This window comes from Kogia breviceps, chromosome 10, assembly GCF_026419965.1.
Source record: "Kogia breviceps isolate mKogBre1 chromosome 10, mKogBre1 haplotype 1, whole genome shotgun sequence".
NCBI classification, from domain to species: domain Eukaryota; kingdom Metazoa; phylum Chordata; class Mammalia; order Artiodactyla; family Physeteridae; genus Kogia; species Kogia breviceps.
In genome coordinates this window covers 107,593,976-107,600,410 of record NC_081319.1, presented here as the reverse complement: position 1 = coordinate 107,600,410, position 6,435 = coordinate 107,593,976, and positions in this window count along the sequence as shown.

Genomic DNA, 6,435 nt, shown 5'->3' with positions numbered 1-6,435 from the left:
CCTAACGGCACGCCACGCCCTATGACGCACACGCCCCCTAACACGCATCCCCACCCCAATCTCGACCCTCAGCCTCACCGGGGGCCTCACCCTAACCCTAGCTCCAGCCCTGACCCTGACCCCTTGGCCTCCAACGCAGCCTGAAGCCTGAGGCCTTGCCTAACGGCACACCGCGCCCTACGACGCACACGCCCCCTAACACGCATCCGCACCCCTATCTCGACCCTCAGCCTCACCGGAAACCTAACCCTAACCCTAGCTCCAGCCCTGACCCTGACCCCTGGGCCTCCCCCGCAGCCTGAAGCCTGAGGCCTAGCCTAACGGCACGCCGTGCCCTACGACGCACACGCCACCTAACACGCATCCGCACCCCGATCTCGACCCTCAGCCTCACCGGGTCCTAACCGTAACCCTAGCTCCAGCCCTGACCCTGACCCCTAGGCCTCCCCCGCAGCCTGAAGCCTGAGGCCTAGCCTAACGGCACGCCGTGCCCTGCGCCGCACACGCCCCCTAACATGTATCCACACCCCGATCTCGACCGTCAACCTCACCGGGGGCCCAACCCTAACCCTAGCTCCAGCCCAGACCCTGACCACGGGACCTCACCCGCAGCCTGAAGCCTGAGGCCTACCCTAACGATAACCCATACCCTGGCCCGTACACTCCCCCTAGCACGTATCTGTACCCCAATCTTTCCCTAACCCTCTCCCGGCGCTAAGCCTAACCGTAAGTCCTGTTCGTGAGACTCGTACAATTAAGACCTTAGTCCCTTTTTTCACCATTTTTGTGCAACCAATCCAGTTAAAATAGGAGGCGTTAACAACTGTAAAATTAATATTAAAAAGATCTCATTCTCTTAGGATTTCAGGAGCGTAATTCTGAAAGCTGGTCTGGAACTGACACTGACACTGAGAGACTTCGTAGCCAGTTGTCTAATTCTACCTAAGTAGGTTTTAACTTCTGACGTAGTATTGATGTATCCATAACAGTCGCTAATGACCACTACACATATTTCTCTTCTTTCTATTAGTATCTGATCTAACATCATTGTTTGGAATTTAATAGTTAAGAGAGGATTCCTTGAAAACGTATGGTTGCAGCTATCAGCAGACATTATTTTGAGAATGGCTAGTGGCATCCTGAGTGTGATATAGCTAAGAAATTGAATTTCAACAATACAGGAATGTGGGGACTTACCTGGCGGTTCAGTGTTTAAGACTTCACCTTCCAATGCAGGGGTTGCCGGTTGGATCCCTGGGCAGGGTGCTAAGATCCCACATGCCTCGCAGCCAAAAAACCAAAACATGAAACAGAAACAATATTGTAATAAATTCAATAGAATTACAAAATGGTCCACATCAAAAAAAAAAACTTAAAAAGAAAACAAAACAAAAATTACAGGAATGCATCTAAATCACATCTACAATGGTCACTTAGGTTTATCTTGGGTGTCTGAACCCTAGTTACTCCTTTTTGACTGTCAAATGCATTCCCGTCCTCAATGCCAAAGCAGATGTACAATTCGTATCCAAAAGACCATAAAACAGGCCACGTTGGTCAGTAAAATTTAAGTTAAACCAGGTATAAGCCAGAGTGACTTCCTCACACCTCAATACGTGAAGAGTTTTTTTCCCTTTTCATTACAAGTCTTTCAATAGAAAGCATTGGTGATCAAAATGTCAATCCATCAGTGTCAGAATGATTCAGCTGTTTGGCCCATGTGTAGACCATGTCCCTCAGCGCTAGGCCTCCTTTATATTTGCCTAGTTAATCCACATTGGGGGAATACTGATCAGCTATCGTGAACATGCTCAGAGGTATGTTAATGAGAAAACGCTTTATATAGGCCATACATTTTATTATTCATACCCAATTGTCACACAAGCATTGTACATGTGCTTTTAGCAGTAGACCTAAAGCAAACAGTGAAACATCATGAGTAAGTACATTCTGATCATTTCACTAGATAGTTTTCCTTTCCTCTTAAACATCAGGGCAAAATGAAGCCAACACAGTAACCTTCATAAATACACACTTCAGTACAGAGGTGTCATTTATCCAATTGCTCCAAGTCCTAAGTAGCTTGAGCGCAAGGACTTCCCTGTGTCTGGAAAACACAGATCAAAGCCAGTAACAAAAAACCAAATACATTATAACCATACTCACCAGTTGACTCAGTAACCAATCCTTTCATTAACTTTTTATGAAGCCATCCGATTCTACATTAAGATTTTTCATTTCTTACCCAGTTTGGCATTATGATATGAAACTTATCAGAGACCTGTGCTTGCCAAAAGGTCCTTCACATAGATCTTCTTGAAGATGGAGCACTTTTGCAAAGTGCTAGAGCACAACAGCAACTATCTATAAAACACATAAGGACTTAAAATTCATGGTTAAACATTTGATCACAATGTAAATGACAAAAGAAGCCATGATTGCTGCTACATACAACATTTAAAAATATATAGAATTATGAGTGAAAAAATTTTACCAGGACATACTAGATGTTTAGGAATTCCATGTAATTTAACATACTAATCAAACATTTCTCTCTGAGATGGCTCAAGGGCCTTCTAAAGCATCTCAAAGTTAGCTGGAGATTAAAAAAACTGTTAGAATTGGCCAAACAACACTTATTCACTGAACCAAAGCAAAGAGATTTCAAACAAAAATAGAGATCACAGACACAGGCAAAGGAACTCACAAGCTCTTTGCAATCAAAAGCAGCATTCCAAGAAAACTTTGGAGGGAGAAACCAAATCCAGGCTTGGCCTAACCCACTTCCAACAAAATCCATCTTAGAAAATCCTGGTCATGCACAACTCTTTTCTCAATGTTCCCTTTGCACAAATGTTCATCACCTTCTGTATCCATCTTATGTTGCCCCTTATTATTTTCTGCATTCAGAAACCACCAGCTCTAGTACAAAGTGACTTTCTTTTCTCTTTGTACCATCAGCCTGTTACCTAGCTGCTCACTTTCTTTATTACGTAGCTTCATAAATGCTTGAACATATGGAACTTCTTTTGTCTTTCTCTTCCTGTGACAAAATAACTCTAGCTGAAGGATAGTATAGTCATTTAGGCTACCATTCAAAGACCACCTTTCCTCGTTCTTCAAGAATGTATCCATACATTGGCCAGACAAAATTACAATAGAATTTCATTCTTTTCATAATCTTAGGTTTACAACTATAGATTGACCTGTATGCCAGGATTTTGCCCATTGGCTAGCAGATGGAACTGAAGAAGAAGCACTTCTTATGTTTGAACTATAGAACACTCACACACAGACTAAGAACAAAACAAAATCCTAAACAACAACTGAAGCCTCATCAAACCAAAGGAACCAGAAACCAAAGAGAAACCAAAAACCAAACAGCACAAGGCTCAAATCAGCTTCCAAGTCTCAACTTAGCCTGTGACCTCTGTTCAAGTGGTGCACCTCCCAAATGAGATTTCCTGGAATGAAAAGTCACCCAAATGGGAACCGAGGTTCCCCCAAATGTACCGGGCTAAAAGGACCTCAGACTGCATGCCAGAGTGTTACCCCATGCTGGCTGAGTTGCTGCAACATCCCAAATGCTATTTTTCTGGTTCCCCAAAATAGTCCCTTGAAGTAGGACATTTGGGGCACTCCAGGCAGGAGGAAGAGAGGAACGTCCTCAAGGCAAAGACAGCTTCAGCAGCTGCTAGGGTAGTTCCTCTTCCACCATCTACTCCTGCCCCAGAGTTCTAACTGCTGGGATGACTGGGGCTCGGCCTTTCCAGGCAAGGGTCCCAGGTGGTCTGACCTCTAAAGGAATTCTGCAACTCTACACTCTCTCGGAAGAGGCTGGTGTGGAGAAAATCTCAGTGTCCGATCAAGTCAGGGTACCTACAGGGGACATCCCCAAGTCAGGCCCACATTGGGTACTAAATGTAATGTCGAAAACTCAACCTCTGTGCACCAGTGCCAAATCGAATCTCAGAGAGAGGGGTTTGCAGGAAGTAGAAAAGAATAGCTTTACTGCTTTGGCAGCCAAAGGGGGACACAGAAAACTCGTGCCCTCAAAAACCATGTGTCCCAATGCAGGAGGATCTGGTGAGGAGGTTTACAGCAATGGTTTAAGGAAACAGTTGATCTTAAGGATTAGTGTGTGTACAGGGCCTTAACTCACCTTAATCTGGCCTCAGATGGTCTCTTGATGAGCTTCTCTGGAATGAAGAAGACTAAAATCTTCTATTTTGTGGGGGATTTAGGTTGGTAAAGAGCCCAAAGATACTCTTACCTGTATCCCTTGAGGGAAAACCAGGATCCTGGCCCAAGGCTGCACTATTGCTTCTTCTTCTTCTTTTTTTTTTTTTTTTGTAGTACGCGGGCCTCTCACTGTTGTGGCCTCTCCCGTTGCGGAGCGCAGGCTCCGGATGCGCAGGCTCATTGGCCATGGCTCACGGGCCCTGCCGCTCCGCGGCATGTGGGATCTTCCCGGACCGGGGCACGAACCCGTGTACCCTGCATCGGCAGGCGGATTCTCAACCACTGCGCCACCAGGGAAGCCCTGCACTATTTCTTCTTGATGGTTTCTCTCTTGTCTCTGCATCTCCTCCCTTCCCTGATTAGCAACTGTTCGAACCTGCCCTTTGGAACTCAGGGAAGGTCCCGGAATCTCTAGCCTAACTAAGGTCCTGACACTCTCCCTAACTAAGGCACTGACACTACTCCTAACTCACTCCCTGACACTGTACCTAACAAAGGTTCTGATGCTAATCCTAACTCAAGCCCTGACACTGTCTCTAACTAAGGCCCAGCATCTGTCCCTAATACAGGCCCTGCTACCAGCAATAACTAAAATCCAGACACTATGCTGAGCTAATATCCTGACCCATTTCTAACCAAGGTCCTGACACTGTCCCTAGGAAAGCCCTGTTGCTATCCCGATGTGAAGACCTGAGGCTGTGCCTAACTCAGGCCCTGATAATGGCTTTAGCAAAGCTCCTGAGGCTGATCCTAATGAGGCCCTTATGCTGCTCCTAAGTCATGCCCTGATACTATCCCTAGCTAAGGTCCTGACGCTAGGCCTCACTCGAGCTCTGTCGCTCTCCCTACCTCAAGCCCTGACACTGGTCCTAAATTAGGTCCTGATGCTCTAAGTAACTAAGGTCTTGGCACTATCCCTAGTTCATGTCCTGACACTATCCCTAGACCTTAACCTAACCTTGTGTTTAACTAATGTTGAGCCTCTTATACTAAATAAATCCCTGTCGCTGTCCCTAACTAAGGCCCTGAAATTAGTCCCGAGGCCGTGACCCTGTCCCTAACTGAGGCCTGGAAGTCCTAACTCAGGCCCTGACACTACAATCTAACTCAGTACCTAAGAAAGGCTCTGATGCTTGTCCTAGGTCATGCCCTGACACTGTCTCTGGGGCCCTGTTGCCATCAATATCTAAAGTCCTGACATTATCCTGAGCCAATATCTTCACCCATGTCTTACCAAGGTCCTGAAACTGTCCCAACGTAAGCCCTGACGCTGTCCCTAAGTGAGGCCCTGAGACTGTCCCTAACAGCGGCCATGAGAATGTCTTTAAAGAAGACCCTAACGTTGATCCTACAGAAGCCCTTATACTGCTCCTAAATCATGCCCTGACACTGTCCCTAACTCAGGCCCTAAAGATAGCCCTCACTTAGGCCCTGTTGCCGTACCTTAGTTAGGCTCTGACGCTATCCCTACATCAGCCCTGACACTGGTCCTGATTAAGGCCCTGACGCTGGTCCTAAGTAAGGCCGTGATGCTCTCAATAACAAATGTCTTCACGCTATCCGTAGCTCACTTCCTGACACTACCCCTTGTCTGGAGGCTGACTCCGTCCCGAGCTAATGTTCTGCCTCTTATACTCCCTGAAGCCCTAATGCTCTCCCCAACTAAGGCGCTGACGCTCTCAATAACTAAGGTCTTCACGCTATCCGTAGCTCACTTCCTGACACTACCCCTCGGCTTGAAGCTGACTCTGTCCGGAGCTAATGTTCTGCCTCTTATACTCCCTGAAGCCCTAATGCTCTCCCTAACTAAGGCCTTGACGCTCTCAATGACTAAGGTCTTCACGCTATCCGTAGCTCACTTCCTGACACTACCCCTCGCCTGGAAGCTGACTCTGTCCCGAGCTAGTGTTCTGCCTCTTATACTCCCTGAAGCCCTAATGCTCTCCCCAACTAAGGCCCTGACAAGCTCTAACTAAAACCCTGACACTCTCTAACTACGGCCCGAAATCTGTCCCTAATATAGGCCTTGCTGATGGCAATAAGTAAAATCCGGACACTATGCTGAGCTAATATCCTGAACCATTTCTAACCAAGGTCCTCACACTGTCCCTAAGAAAGCCCTGTCGCTGTCCCTACGTGAAGACCTGAGGCTGTGCCTAACTCAGACCCTGAAGCTATGCCTAACTGAGGCCT